At 33.8% G+C, this 17,035-nt stretch overlaps 1 protein-coding gene across 4 annotated transcripts in view; it reads right to left on the bottom strand.

Annotated features, from left to right (window-relative positions):
• Nucleotides 1-17,035, bottom strand: part of LOC143225246 (uncharacterized) — a 160,940-nt gene that overhangs the window by 132,185 nt on the left and 11,720 nt on the right. For all 4 annotated transcript variants that reach the window (XR_013013761.1, XM_076454333.1, XM_076454339.1 and 1 more), the window contains one exon: nucleotides 5,772-6,390. The gene's annotated coding sequence lies outside the window, so the exon portion shown is untranslated. The remainder of the gene's footprint in view (nucleotides 1-5,771; nucleotides 6,391-17,035) is intronic.

Genomic DNA, 17,035 nt, shown 5'->3' with positions numbered 1-17,035 from the left:
TCAGTGCTCTTGTGCATTTGACCCATAGCTGCTTTAAGTGTGGTATAAAGGTCAGCTTACTGTCAAAGATAAGCCCCAAGAACTTGGTCTCCAGGACCACTGGCAGCGAAACTTCTCTGATACGGAGTTCAGGATCAGGGTGGATACTCCATAGGTGGTAAAAGTGCATGCAAATGGTTTTAGAGAGAGAAAAATTAAAACCGTTTGCCGTAGTCCACTTCAGTACACGATTGAAGGCAGTTTGTAATTACTGCTCAATATATCTCATGTTTGACGACTGACACGAGATGTGAAAATCGTCAACAAACAGCCCGTTTGCAACAGTGAGAGGGAGTTGTTCAGTGATGGCATTTATCTTTATACTGACAAGTGTGACACTCAAAACACAGCCCTGAGGGACCCCAAGTTCCTGTACAAAAGAACGGGAAAGTGTCGAACCCACACGAATTTGGAGTCTCCTGTCAATTAAAATTTTTTTAATAAACATGGGTAAATGGCCACGCAACCCATATAAATGGAGGTCTCGCAAAATGCCATGCCTCCATATTGTGTCATAAGCCTTCTGAATGTCAAAGAATATTGAAACAAGATGTTGGCGTTTGAGAAAGGCTTCTCTAATTGATGTTTCGAGTCAAATTAGGTGGTCTGTGGTGGAATGCTATCGTCGGAACCCACACTGGGTGGGCGAGAGGAGGTTGTTTGATTCGAGGAACCAAACAAGACGAGCATTAACCATCCTCTCTAAGGTATTACAGAGACAGCTCGTCAAAGCAATTGAACGGTAGTGTGAAGGAATCTTGGGATCTTTCCCAAGTTTAGAGAAAGGTAAGATAATAGCCTGGCACCAGACATCAGGAAAAACATTCTCCTGCCAGATTCGATTAAAAACAATTAGAAGAATATCAAGAGAAGCAGGAGAGAGATAGCACAGCATGTCATAGTGTACATCATCAGGCCCAACAGATGTACTGCCAGACTGATGAAGGACCATTTTCAGTTCCACCAGTGTAAAGGGACAATTATAGTCAAAAAGACAGTCAGTTCGAAAGGAAAGAGGTGAACGCTCTGCCCAAGTCTTGATGGCCAAGAAGGTGGAGGAACAAGCAGAAGTGCTAGATACCGGGCAAAAGCTTTCACCTAGAGTATCAGCGATGCTCCAGACATCAGCTACCTCTTGGCCATCAGAGAGTAAGATGGAGAAGGGGACAGAATTGTAGTGCCCACTAACCTTTCGAATCCTGTCCCATATGGCCTTGGAACTGGTGGTAGAAGATATGCTAGTTGTGAACTTAATCCAAGAATCCTTCTGGCTTTGACTTCTTACCCACCTAGCATGTGCACGGGCCCGTTGGAAAGCGATGTGGTTTGAAAGTGGGAGATATCTACGGAAAGTATCCCAGGCCCGTTTTTGAGCCTTCCGTGCCAAGTGGCAAGCAGGATTCCACCATGGATGAGGATATCGTGGAAAATGTGTCAAGGTTTTAGGAATACTCTGAGCAGCTGCTTGTATAATACAGTCAGTTACCACTGCCACACAGTCGTCTATTGATGGCTGATTCACAATGGCAGGATCAAGTTCTGCAAGAACAGTTAAAGTGGACCAGTCTGCCTGATCCAGCTTTCACCTGGGCACGGGGGTAGGGTGGCATTGACCACGGCCAGTCTCTCTCAAAAGTATTGGAAAATGATCACTGCCTCGTGGAATATTGTCAACCCTCCATGAAAAATGGGAAAATAATCAAGGGGAGCAAACCGAGAGATCAATAGCAGTAAAGGACTGACTAGGTGCGTGAAAATAAGTGGAAGAACCAGTATTGAAAAGAGAAAGATTGTGATCAGAGAGCATACGCTCTACAGAGCGACCCTCCTGTCAATAACAGCACTTCCCCAGAGGGGATGATGTCCATTAAAGTCCTCCAGGATTAGAAATGGAGACAGCAACTGTTCAGCAAGAGCATCAAGGTCTGATTGATCATATGTCTCCAGGATACAGGAAGAGAGAACAAACAGTGATGGTATGACCAAAGGAAACACGGATGGCTACGGCCTCCAAGGGTGTGTTAAGTGACAAAGACAGGGTGAGCACATGCTGATCAACCAATAGTGCCACCCTCCATGTACTCCATCACACAGCCTGTCATTTCTGTACAGAGAAAACTGCCAAATGGTGACTGTATCAGCAGGTTTTAGACATGTTTCTTGTAAGAAAAGACATACAGGATGGTAGGAATCAATCATTGTTCTGATATCATCCAGACTAGAACGTAAACCTTGAGAGTTCCATTGTATCAAGGTGGCCATTTTTAATGATGGATAGGTGAAGTGGCTGGAGAACCCTTCTGTTTACGACCACATCTTTTTTTCTTACTGTCCTTATTCGGAGGAGGTCTATTGACCTCCATAGATTCTGCCCTGGGTCGATTGGGCAGGTCTTTGTTGTTGGAAGGGGATTCCAGTGACTGAGGATGCAAACGAATGATTGTTTTGCATCATGGGGTTGAAGAAAAAGATGTATCAGAAGAAATGCCTATAGTTGAAACCGAAGAATATGGATCTTGAGATTTGTTGGACTGTATGGGAGGAACATAGATGGGTGTAGAAGTCGATTCATCAACCTTTTTAACCACGGAGGTCAAAAGGCTTTTCATTTGTTTTGAAAACGATTCTCTTGGAGGTACAGAGAAGTCTGTCTGCACTCCCATTGTAGTTGTGGAACTAAGCAGCACCAGCATATGTCCGAGATGGAGTGGCGGACAGCAATTTCTGAACCTCAGGATAACTAATGCTATGAGTCCTTTTCAAATGCTGCACCTCTTTTTCCTCCAACCATTTTGGGCAAGAACGAAAGTACGAAGGGTGGGAACCATTGCAGTTGACACAATGTGGGTCCGTGTGACACTCAAAGGCATTGTGGTCCTTGCCACCACAACAAGCACATGTCAGGGAACCACGACAGGACGTCTTTGAATGGCCGAACCTCTGACATTGGAAACATTGGAGAGGGTTTGGAATGTACGGCTGTACCCTGCAAATTAGATAATCTGCCCTGATGGTGGCAGGTGCACATGGTGATGTAAATATCAAAACGAGGATATCTGTCGGCAGTGTAACTCTGTCTTTGCGAGTGGAGATGCACCTCACTGCAGAAACTCCTCGAGTGGAGAGACCAGCGAGAATCTCTGACTCGGGGACGTTCTTCAAATCCCTCTCAACAATAACTCCTCATGAGGAATTCAAGATAGCATGAGGGGTAACCTCAATAGGTACATCCCCAATTGCCTTTGAATTCAAGAGGAGTTCATTGTGTTGGGATGTGAATGTTTCAACCAAGAGATGTCTCCAGATAGAAGCTTCTTTACTGACTTTGGAGAGCCAGCAAGTCCCTCTAGTCCATTCTGAAAAAAAAGGGGGGCATTTGCCCTAAAGGTTTTTCTGAAAGAGAATGTAATATAAGAAAATGGGGTACAGGTGATACAGATGTTGAAGATTGCTGCTCAGAGTCTTCAAGACTTGGTCGTTTACCTATTGACTGTTTTTTCACTGTTTTATTTAAATTTTTTGTTGGAGGATCCATCGGAAAAAAGGAAAATTTCGGTACCTACTGACCCCACCCACCAAGGAGCCTTACGAAGGGATGCACTACAATGTCATGCAAGGACATTGCAGCAACACCAGGGTTTCGTGAGCACTATACCCAAACACCAGCATCAGACACAATGTCCACAACACCGTTGAGAACTTCCAACACTGGTACTTGGTTGACTCTAGCCCAAGTGGACCAGCTGATTGACCCAAGGGGGCCATCCAAAGGCTGACCGTCTACAGAAATTCAAGGCCAAAGTGGTGTGTTAGGGTTGGACCCCTCAACCACCAGGATCCTCTTTCACCTTCATGGGTTGCCATGCACAGCAAACACATGGGTGGATGTTTAGGTCCCAGAGATCATTAAAAATAAAATGAATGTGAATTTTTTTAGGAACATCAGCAGACAATATAAAAGTAATAACCAGAGTACATTGGTTAAAAAAGGTTGGAAATGCAGCTACGGTATATTTTTTCATGCTACATTATATGAGTGACAATTGCAAAAAAGTTTTAAAACTTCCAATATTGGTAGAAATATTTGCAGAAGTAAATTATATTACATCAAAATTCATAATAAGTGTACCTGAAAGCATAACTGTTAGCAAGAAAATCTGAATTATGTTGGGAAAGGAAACTCTGTATAATATTTTCTAGTGCATGGTAGGTAGTAGAGATCTTTTACACTGAAATGTGTAATAGACATTTAGAATGGAGTCACATTTGTTGAAAGCACAGAAGGGCATTAAACAAGGAAAGGTCTACAGTGTTTCAGAAGTAAAAACTACCTAACATGAAACAAACTTGTTTATAAAATCTCTGAAGAAACAGTGTTTAATATTATAACAATATGCAGAACTTTAGTCAAGCATTAATTTCATACAGGTTCAGAATTAGTGTAAAATACAAAATGTACAAAAATTATCCTAATCCTTGTTGTATACAGTGTGTACACTAGAAATGTCTCATGTTTGTGTTGGTACCTAATTTAAAAATACACCAAATAGCAGTAAACAATAATAGTTATTACAACTCTTGAATAGCCTTGATCAGGCTAGGAATAAGTGTAAAAATGGAACCAAAAAGGTCATAGCAATAGACACAAGATGACAACAGATTACAATGGTTTAAAATCCAATAAAAATCTTCTGCTAGTGTAGCGTGAGAGACTGAAAAGAAGTGTCTACAATCCCGTGTGAAAAGCAATGTTTAATGATTCTAATATTAATTCATTATTGAACTTGTCAAGTTTATCAGTTTGAATTTAGTGCAGAAAATATCACTAACAACTTTGTTTGTTGTATTCAATCATTAAAATGTTGAATAACAATTTGATAGGACCAGGTAAAATACTACACAAAATTAGACTGATCTTTATAGTAACTGTGGAACAAAATAGATAATTATGAAAAATGTTCTTACTACAGTAACAGAAAAATAATCATACTTTTAATACCAAAAAGAAAAAAAAAAAACTACTGTTGATATGATATCTGAAATGCTTAATACTACAAATTATTGCTGACTCACAAGGAACTCTTATTTTGAAACAAGTTCAAAACTGATGGCAAATTATGCTAAAGCTTACAATAAAAACAAACCAACAAGCAACTAAAATAAATATATAAAAACTAAACTGAGTGGTCAGCAGTTATTGTCCTGTAAAATAAAATTCCAACTAATTGCTGAAATATGCAAGTTAAATTTCTATAAAACTGAATCAAATTGATAGTTATTTATATCAAATAGTGCATTTATGAAGACTTCTGATGATGTCCTCAGCACTAAAAATTACACAAGAAAAAACCAAAATATAATGGGGAAAGTAGCACAAATAAGACAAAATATAACACAAAGTAGACTGGGATTTCAATAACCTTTAGCTTTTTTATTTTATGAAACACACATGCCTACTAAATTCCAAATGGGTAATGCAATATTATTAATGTATCTATTAAAGTCTGATGTATAAAATGTACATGAAAGTAGTTATAAGCATTACTTACACACACACAAAATTTACATTAAGTAGGTAATATGCTCAACATTTAGCATTAAACCACATTCATTATAGATTTGATTCATGCACGACTCAATTAACATTTAGTTGACTCAAAAATAAAGAAAAAATTGCATATTTAAGAAGATAAGGTGCTATTAAAATGCTTTTGGGTAAAAAAATAACTAACCTTTTTTGTTGCTCTTCTTGTGTGACTGGACTCCATAATAAAAACTTTCTAGAGGAATTATTAGAATGAAAACTATGGGCTGAGTTGGTTACACTTTCTTCATTGTTTTCTGTTTCTTTCTGGGTTCTTTTTGGTTTAATGTTGTTTCCTTCCTGTGTCGACAGCAAAACTTTAAAACAATTTTCATTTTTATTAAAAGATTCACATGCTGATGGATTTATTTCAGCAGCAACACAAAATGTTAGTGTTAGAATCTTATTTTGTTTTGTATCAAATTCCTTGGAAGAGTTTGCTGATGTTGTATCATTACTAAAACAGCAACATTTGAAATTTGAAGTTTTTTTGTGTCTTAACTTAACTTGGGTTGATGCTTGCAGTTCATTCTGATAGATGCAGGGCTTTTGACAGTTTATGGAAGTTCCTTCTGCTGTTTCATTCTGATTTAATTCAGAATTCATAATGTTTAAGATTCTGTTATTTTCAGACCACCAAACTAACACACCATGTTGAAGATTAACTGATGCTGATTCCACTAAGGTTTTTGGTACTTTCCAAGCTCCATGATTTACCCTCTCTTCATTTTCACAGTGAAACCAGTTTTCATCTATAGAACCCAAATCTAAAAATATTTGAAAAGAATATTCCTATAATAGTTATCTGATTATAACTAATATTCTATCTCCAAGTATAACAATTTACTCATCTCAGTGATGCTGATTTTCAGCATTTACACCATTGTAATATTAAACAAAAATTAATTTTTCCACCTTTTTTGTATACACTGGAGTCTAGAGTTATGGGAGAGTCAAAAGTTTGCATGGTACTATGTTTTTATAGTTACATACAACACAAAAACTACTTTATTAGAAGATATGTTAATAAATTTTGTTAAAAATAGATTATATAAAAATGTCTATATATATACATACACACACCCACACACATACACGTTTTTCATTCTTATTATAAAATAAATTCTCAATTCACATCTCTATGTTGCTTGACACAGTAGAACTCTGACTACTAACTTGTAATTTTTTTCTTCACTTGGGAGTTTCAAAATTGTTCAATCAACAGATATCACAGTTAGTGACAAGCCAGAATACAAAATTTCAACCTTTTAACATCTGGTTTTACTGAAGAATGATTATTTGTTCAACCAACATTGAAAAACATAGGCTTACTAAACCACTTATGCAAGCACACAGTGCAAGTAATGCCAAATTTTCAGTTTTAAAGTAAATTTTTTTATTGTTTTGTATTTTTAACAAAAATAACTCAAATGAAAAATCAAAAACTTGTTAAAAAAAACTTGAAAATGTTCCATGGATAATGCACACACGCTGTTATCACATGATCTAAATGGTAATATTTACCCCTAACTCATGCCAGGTTATTTATATTGCTGCTTTATTATGCCAGTGAGACACAGTTCAAAGAGCAATAAAACAATAACATTAACTGATAAGTAAATATAAACTGTTAGATGCCTGAGACTGTTTAGGATATATAATTGTAATTATTTGTTACAATTGCAGAAATTATCAAAAAGGTATTTTTGATTCCATTTAATATTTTCCAGATGATTTAGTTATAGTCAGGGTCAGAATAGAGAAAATAAGAGATAAAGTTCTAGGAAAAAAGAAAAATTTGGTATCAATTTAGAATATTCTAGAAGTTATGCAAACAAAATATGATAGCTAATGAATGACAAAATATTTTTATTCTAGGAAATAAACACACTTTTTACTTAGATTAACTTAGCAAAGATTTTGTAAACTTTAGTAAATATACTTCATTATAAAATACTTTTTGTGTTAAAAGTACTTGTTATGCTTATTAATGTAAACATTTTCAATTTTTAAACTTTTCAGTATAGACTGGAGGATTGAATCCATGTCTAGAAAAAAAGAACTATTCACACTCCAGAGAAAAAATTATTTTATTCAAACTTGACCTTTTGGTTTATTTCTTTTTCAATGGTTAAACCATCACATACAACAATTTAAAATTTATTTTAAAATGGTAATGTCACATGCTATCATATGTTAAAAAGGAATTAAAATAATCAAGTGACAAAAAAGTTGCAAGGTATCACATACACACACACAAATAATAATTGTAATTACAAAGGATAAAAATTGTTTTATTTATTTTAGGTTTATAAGACTGAATTAGGAGAAACTTTTCAAACTCACAGTCAAGAAACAATTACATTTTGTTATGAACTTAATGCTAAAGAGTTTTTCCTGTTGTACCAGGTGTTATTAAAATGTGTTTGGTATTGTCTCTTTAGAATTGAGACTCAAGGTGGCATGGATATGTTCCTTAAAATATTAATGTACTGGACAACTAATTTCACCAGTGTATTTAACATCATACTAGGTACATGTCACCTCACATATAACATAATTAACAATACAAGAATTAACTTTTTTTGACAGCTAAACAAAGAAGTAATGTTTTACTGCAATCCTCAGGTTTTGTACAATTCAGATTTTTAACCAAGATTTTTTTATAGCTTTGCATAGATACTTTGCAGTGGTTTAACCAGATACCATTTCCAGTCTATGAAGAGTCAATGAATGTCTTTTGTCCACCTGTATTAGCTAGTACTCTTTTAAAAATATCTGAAATACAGTTATCATTACAACCAAGAATATTAAGTCCAACCTAGATGATACTTTACCATAATTTGTATTGCAGATTGTTTCAATTCTGTTACCTTGTCCAATAATCATACCACATTTAGTATCAGGTAGACAATATGAGTGCCATGCAAATGCAATAGTTTAGCATGCAATTTTTGGTGCATTTTAGTAACAAGCTTGTTATTTTCAACAGAGATAATGGTATCAAGAAAAGGTAAGGTGCTGAAAAGATCCCAGTGTGCAAAAGCATAAATTTAATAATAGGAAGCAAGTACTTAAGGAAACAAACAAATTTTAACGTGGATTATATATCTTGATTCCAAGTACCAAAATGTTATCAGTGTAATAATGCTACCACCTAACAGGTTTTTGTCCTATTTCAAACTCCAACTGAAAAACTGCAGAGCTTTTGAAGGCATGCATAAAAATTACAGTGAGAGCAATGAGAGTGCTGTTGTCCACAGTAATACCCTGTTTATTTGTAAAGTCACTGTTCATCACAATGTAAAAAAAAGTATTTTGAACAGTTGTTGTGTGCTCTTTTCAGTTATCAATTTATATTTATATGTGATACTGCAGCCTCTGTGAACATGACAAGCTGAAATGTCTGTCAATGATAGATTGACATACCTAACTAGGAACAAATAAAATGGAATATCTGACAACTGGATACAAAGGGAGAGTGTCTATGAAAGAGATGTTTAATGGCCAACCTGATGGGAGGGAGGATGGCAAGAGAAATAGCAAAGGGAGGAGAAAGAGGAAATGAGAAGTGGAAAGATCACAGGATCTAGAAAAAAGATTGGATTCACAAGGCATCAGAAACAAGAAACCAAAGAGGAAATGGAATATTGGTGTTGGAAAGACTTTAGTCCAAGTCCACAAGGGGTTAGGAACACCCATAAAGACTTCAGAGCAAAGGAAAGAAGCCAAAGAGATGTCACAGAGGAAAATCTGGGGAAGACAAATGGTAAAAAGAAGAGTGTCATGGCCCAGGAGGTACCAACAACAGAAGAACCAAGTAAGAAGAGACAAGACAGAAGACAAAATCCTAACAAAGATATTGAAAAATACCAACAATAGCTTCCCAGAAAAATTATCAGGATCATAGTGTATGGTATTAGCTAAGAGATGAAGAGAGGGGATAGGTAACAAAAGAAATGGGTAAGAAAAAGGTGAAGCTAGGAAAACTGAGTGCAAGAGAATACTGTGGGAAATATATTATTGGTTCTAAGATTAGCTCCTAAGTGAGTAGAAGAGACTTTAGAGATTGAGAATCCAAGAATGGAAAATGGAATCAGCTGTAAGCTATGGCATAGGAGTTCTGAAATTGAAGACAATGCATTTGAAAGTGGAAGTAAAGTTTATCCAGGAATGTTTCAGCATAGATATACATGTCTGGAGGAATAGAAGGAAACCAGCATATAAGTTATGTACCAAAGAATAGGAAGTCTCAAAAGACATTGGAAAAAGGGAAAATAAAAAACACACCTGAGAAACCAAATCCACAGAGATTTGATGGAGGAAGTGAAGAGGAGCCTAATGCAAATTCACAAGATGAAAAAAACTGATCAAAATTATCTTCATGGTCAGGTTCAGAAAGAGAAGAGCATGCTTCACACATACAAGAACAGGTAAATAAGGCAAGAAACATTAAATACCTCACAACTTGAAAAAAATAAAACTATGGATGTAGTAGCTTTAACAGCCATCAAGTCTTCAGTAGCCACAGATAAAGAAGTGTTAGCAAATATTGCCAAAATTTTGGGAGTAGTTCACTGTCATGAACTAGTAAATTCAAAGTTATAGTACATTTAGTGTTTTGGTTATTAGATGATTATGAGGTCATTCCAACTTCGATGTACACAGAATTAATAGCACATATGATGAAACTTAATTATTGGCTCCCTTCTTTAAATGGTAAAATGATTATTTACCAGACATCAATAAACCCTTCTGAACCAAAATATAAATACTTCAACAAATCAAATACCATGTCTATTACTCGAAACTTAAAATGCTAGTACAGTCATTAGTTTTAACACAAAAGGAAAGGTTAACAATTATCACCAAGTTTAAAAAGGCTTTGGTTGTTGAGAGCCCTTCTACTTTAGTTAGTAACAATAACAAGTAAGATCTTGATAATGTCAAATAAGAATGCATCACATTATAGCACAGCTAAAGAAATGCTGAGAAAAAATTGGCCCGATGAAAAATGCAACCAGACAGCAAAGGAATACAATTTAACTACTAGTATTTCTTAAATGATTAGATTTTCAGTCAGGAATTATCATAACTATCCATAACAGAAATCAGAGAACTGTCAGGATAGTTACAGTAAGTGAAACAAGAATTCAAAAAATATGTAAAAATGAGTATCACATACACTGAGAGGAGTTTGTTAGGGAGGTAATCTGCAGATACTTAAGAGAAACAAGAGCTCTTGAAGTAGAATGTAAGTGCCAGCAAAGCACACATGCAAAGTCAGAGATTTTTCAAGGATGGATGAGCCAGATGTTTTATCTACATGCCTGGGAACGAATAGAATTCTTAGAGTGGTTCTACCCAGGTTTCAAAATTAGTGGAGGCTCAGGAGCCAATGACCACCAAAAATTATCTGCTCGGTAAACCACATAGTCCCTAAGTCAAAAGAGCCATTAAAGGTTTGATTCCAAACAAACTGATCAAAGCACTTCCTAACTAAGCATAAATTATGACAAACCATGAAATGATTTTCCAAATTTATGAACACTTGTTAATTATGTAGAATCCACAAACATTATCACTATGAATACTCATATAATGAATGTTTAATTTGAAGGTATAGCATGTGATACTTCACCAGCAGTGTGTGTGTATCCAGATCAAGCAATATGTGTTCCTGGTATTTCATTTCATACCCTTTGCCAAGGGTATTGTAGCTAAGGTACGCAAAGGACTAATGCAAGTGAGCAGCAAAAGCCATGAACAAAGCTGCTTGCTGATCCATTGAGACATTGCAATGTAGGAGGTCCACAGTAAAAAAGCAAACCAAAATTCATTGGTATGTATTTTAGTTTGAAAATATCCAGGTTCTAAAGAGGTATGAAAGATAGCCAAGACAGTCAGAAACTGTAATTTCTCTTCCTTCACAAATAATTGTAATTGCACAACTATTAAGGCTGAAACAAAATTGAAAATTAAGTTTCAAGATTTTTGAGTGTTTTGACAAAATAATGGGAAGCTTAATGTTGTTGAAACATAAGAGCATGATATACAAGGATGGTTGGTAAACAAGGTAAATAAGGAGAGTTAACACCATGCAATTAACATCAAGGAAAAATCAGGACAGTAGGCATCTATAGACAGGGAACAGGAAGCTGGCTGTATATGAAGGTTTGAATATAAAGGTGGCTGCTGACAGAGACAAAACAGGTGTGAAGACTAAAGGAACCAAAAATGTAATAAAGATATCTAGTTCAAAGTTGATATAAGTGGTATACATAAGAGTGATAATTAGGGTGAAGTGATTGATTAATTACTTCTTGATAAGGGACAAACATCTTACAACTAACAAAGATAGTAACATTTAAATGAACTTCAATTGATTAAAATTGATGGCAAAAATATTAAATATCTTTGGTTGAATTAATACATCAAATGTAATTTAAATTTTGAATACAGAATATGATGGAGAGAAGTCCTTCTAAGGGCAAAGATCTACAGATCTAATGAAAATTTGTTATGGGGGAAAATGGAGGTACCCCAAGAAAACCCACTTTCACTAATCAGGCACCACATATTCTACCTGATCAGTGCCTGAATTGTTAAGGGCTAACTGGAGATAATGAAGCTATTTTCTACATTTATTTATTTTTCTAAAAAATGCCATAGCCTGGGATTTGGATAGGTTGAGGGCTGCATGCCACTTACTGCACCAATCGAACACTAAATAAAATATTTGGACCATAAATGTCATTGTATGCAGATTTCTAAAAGAACTCCAAACAGCAATATCATCTGCATATTGAAATGCAAGTGTATGGTTTAAGAAAGGGAATGGGATATCATTAACAAGGAGATTTTACAATGTTAGTTTTAACACTAACCCTTGAGGAATACTGGGTTTGAAAGTGAAGAGCCTGGAGGCTGCATTGTTGATCTTAACATTAGCTGTTCTGTCAGTAAGAACAATGGATATACAGCATACAACAGAGGCAAATACATGACTATAAGTTAGTTTATAATTTTGTCACCATACCAAATAAAAGGTTTGTTTGGACAACTATGTTTGTATCTTTATTGTTGAAGTCACAACAGACAGTTTCAATAAGTCTAACAAGGTGGTCAATGGTTTGTATACATTATGTTGTTAATAATATTGCTGGTTTCTAGACAAGTCTTTAACTGGTTTGTGGTCAATTTCTCCATTAACTTACCAAGGATGTTTAGCAAGCTAATAGAATTAGTTATTATTTCTCTTAAGGATTACCTTAATAATAGCTGATTTCCAAATAGATAGGTAATATCCTGATAGTAACAATAAATTATAAATTGTTATTAAGTGTGTTATGATTTCATTCTCTCCTGGGGGCTTTTTGCACATGATTTTCAAAAGGTTAATTTTAACTCCTGCAAAATTTATAGGACAGCATACAAATCATTAGAATTAGAAATATTTGATATAGAAATCAGAAGGTTTGGTTAAAAAAAGCATTGATTATTACTAATGTGTTCATTTACATTGTTGAAATGTGTGTTAAGCAAATGAAAACTTTGGGTTACACAAGGGTATTTTCAAAATACTAGGAAAAAAGTTCAGACTGCTTGTTATTGGTAGTGGCAGTGTTGCTATTAAACTTAATTTTATTTATGGTGTTATTTGATTTGTTGTTTGTGATAAGATTTAAATTTCCAACAAAAGTTGCAAGAGTTGGGTTTGGATTTATCTACTGATAGGCATGAGATTTCCATATTATCATGCTGTTGTTGTTGTAATACAAGTTTCTCAATAAGATTATATTACTGGCATTAATGAATAGTTTAAAGAGAATTATACAGGTTCATATGAAGTTATGCTTACAGATAATTTTAATTCATGAATTTCAAGAGTAAGTTTCCACAGTCATAAGTCAGGAATTGTTTTTTTATTAGGGACTGCTTCTTTGAAGGCTTTACTTATGTCAATTATTACATTAGAGGCATAATTATCAATTTTGGTTTGGTTGTTCACAGATGTAATGCACCTCGTTCAAAGGCTAGGCAGTTCTAGACTCCATAGCTTATGAAATTGACACACAAAAATATTAGCATGTTCTACACTGAAGACATGGAAAACATTCTAAATAGAAATTGTGAATTAAAGAAACACACCTGTAGAAATAAATTATACTGCCTATGGATGATGTGCTATAATGCATTAGAAGTGCTTTATGCATAGTGTAAGTTCCATACATAAAATCTGGAGTTTAGAGTCACCGGTAGGGCCTTGCGATAATGGGATTAGTATGTTTGCCATTTGTTTTCTGTGTAAAAGTTTAACATTTGCATTACATAAGCAGTTACTAAAAATACAAATTCAAAGATGGAAAAAAAAGGCTGTAAAATCCAAAGATTATATCTATTATTATCAATAAGAGTATTGGTCTTTCTATGACAAAATATTCTGATGATATTCAGATATTTTTGGCCCTTTCTAATACAACATTTTTAAGGAGAAGATATTTTAAGATTATATCTATTATTATCAATAAGAGTATTGGTCTTTCTATGACAAAATATTCTGATGATATTCAGATATTTTTGGCCCTTTCTAATACAACATTTTTAAGGAGAAGATATTTTAAGATTATATCTATTATTATCAATAAGAGTATTGGTCTTTCTATGACAAAATATTCTGATGATATTCAGATATTTTTGGCCCTTTCTAATACAACATTTTTAAGGAGAGGATATTTTAAAATATACATTTTCATTAAATATAAAAATTCCAAAATAATGGAATTTCAATAGATTTTTGTGTAGTGGACTGATTCATGTTAAATACATGGCCAACAAATAGAGCTAGATACCCAACTGTGATTGGATAATTAAAAGGTGGTATTCTATTAGTGATCTGTTAGTGAAGGGTGTATAAAATGCTATAGAAACAGATTTTAAATTTGACAAGAAACACAGGTGTACAGAACAATTACAGCCTGTTAATGCTAATAAACCACTAATATTTTCAGATTCACGTTTTCGTCACTCTATTAATGCTTTTCAATTTTGCATTCTCTTACAGAATGTTATATCACAATCTCTGTTATAGTTAACTTGTTAATATCCTTTTCCTGCTCACCCCTGTAATGCATCTTTTGTCTTTTTGGTTTTGGATCATCAACATTTTATTCTCTTCATAAAGAAAATATTTAGGTTTTGAGTGACTTTTTTGCCATGTTCTCTACAACTTTGAGTAAGTATCTTTTGGCAACACTGGTCTGTAACAAGTAAATTCTTATTTGTAAGTACAAAGTTCTTTTGTAATAAAAGTGTGGTGATATCTACAAAATGTAGATGATCCCAAAAAGAAATTCTTTCATTATTTACTTTGATTAGGCAAAAACATTAACTAATTAATACTCAAGCTGTTTCAGATCTATTTGCACTTTTTCCATATGTTGCTAATTTGAGGACTTTGCTTATTAAAAATCCAAATTCAAGAATAACTAAACAATGACAGTTTCAAGATGTGAAAGAACTGATTGCTACAAAGATAGTGGTAAAGTAAATTGTATGGTTTTTCTATCTCTCCATCAGAATTGTTTAACATTTTACTGACAAATGTGTCAGCTAGATGGTAATGGGTTATATGGGAAAAATAAAAGATTATACTAAGAGTGTTGCAAAGATTTTTTCATTATTTTGATTAGGAAAGGGCACTGTTTTAAAGTGGAGCTAAAGAACAGATTATACTCATGGTGATGTATAAGTTTTCTTACATTATTTGATTATTAAAGAATACCATTTTAACCCTTTAGCTACAAGTTACAGGTCAAAGGCCACATCATCGCATTTGTTGACTTGGATTCAAAATTTTATTAAACTAATATTATAGGAATTTTCATCAGTAAATTTGGAACCAAATTGTATATCATAATTTATACTTTAGTATAACATATGAGTTAATTTTTTAATTTAAAAGTAAATATTAAAACAACACACACACACAGAGTAAAAAATGTCTATAATAGAATTGCATGTGACTGAGTAAAATTTCCAGCTTAGACATTGTGAACATGCATTTCCTTAATTATATATAATTTTTGAGCAGAACGTTATACTTGCTTGACTCAATGGAAGTAAGCATTTGTGAATAAAGTTATTATACTGATGCTACATTTATTTGAGTAAAAACAAAAATAGACATTCAAAATATACACAAGTACACAAAATATTAAATTTATTTGAAGAAAATGTCCAATTTCAACTGTTTCATTCTTTTAATGAGCTTTCTAATGTGTTAAAAGAGAATGCCAATTCTTCAGCCTTTTCATGATGCTCATTTTCTTCATTTTTGCATATAATTTGATAGTGGTAATATAACTTAACACTTGCAATGAAGTAGGAATTTTTACTTCCTATCTTTTTAATATTTTGTTCATCTTCTGAATTTCTCACACTTATCATCTTGCAACTCTATTATAGATTTTAAATCAATTTCATCAGCTTCTGGTAAAATATTCTTGTCAACGTTCACAAAACCTTCTGCATTCACAAATCATCTGCATCAATCTTCTCAGTCAGATTTGGATTTCACTAGAATCATCATAATGAACAAATTCTCCACAATCTCTACCTTTATCATGGATAAATCCACAGTTTCAAAAGCACTTTATTATGCATTCATCTTTTACGCATTTGATTGAATGACTTAAAAATGCAATTGCAACAAACATGTTAATTTTCATGGTCATTTCAGATGCTCTCTTACAGTCGTCCACATTTGCAACAATATACTGAAGCTTCAATATTCTGCATTTCAATTTTATAAGCTGTATTATTCCATCATCCAGTGGCTGTAGAACTGATGTTGTACATGATGGTAGAAAGACTAAACGAGCATTTGAAATTTTAACTTTTGGGTGACAAGTTGCATTATCTCAGAAAAGTATAATATTCCTATTTTCTTGTTTCATTCTTTTCTTTAATTTGTTTAAAAATTCCTTGAATATAGCACTTGTCACTTACGCTTTATTATTCGCTTTCTATTCCACAGGAAGTTTATTATTCCTTAAATTTTTGAAACAGTGCAGATTTTCACTTTTACTTATTATCCATGGTTTCTCTAGTTTTCCATCAGCAAATGCAATCAAAAGTACTGTTCTTTCAAATAGCGACCTCCAGAATAATGACAGCATAAAAAAAAAACAATATATTTAACCAATAGTTACTGTAACAAAATGTCTGATAATTTATTAATATTTAAACAAATTATTAATTCAACAAGAATTCAACAAGTTAAAGAAATTACTTATTAAATAATAAATTAATATTTAATCAACAACACTTTTTCTGTCTTACTCGGGTTATAATCCTACTTGTTGATAGATAAGGTGGGTGAAAGATAGTTTTCTGTCATCTTTATGCAGG

This window comes from Tachypleus tridentatus, chromosome 1 (genome assembly GCF_004210375.1).
Source record: "Tachypleus tridentatus isolate NWPU-2018 chromosome 1, ASM421037v1, whole genome shotgun sequence".
NCBI lineage: Eukaryota > Metazoa > Arthropoda > Merostomata > Xiphosura > Limulidae > Tachypleus > Tachypleus tridentatus.
The sequence above is the reverse complement of the archived record's forward strand: the minus strand, read 5'-3'. Positions and strand labels throughout refer to the sequence as shown.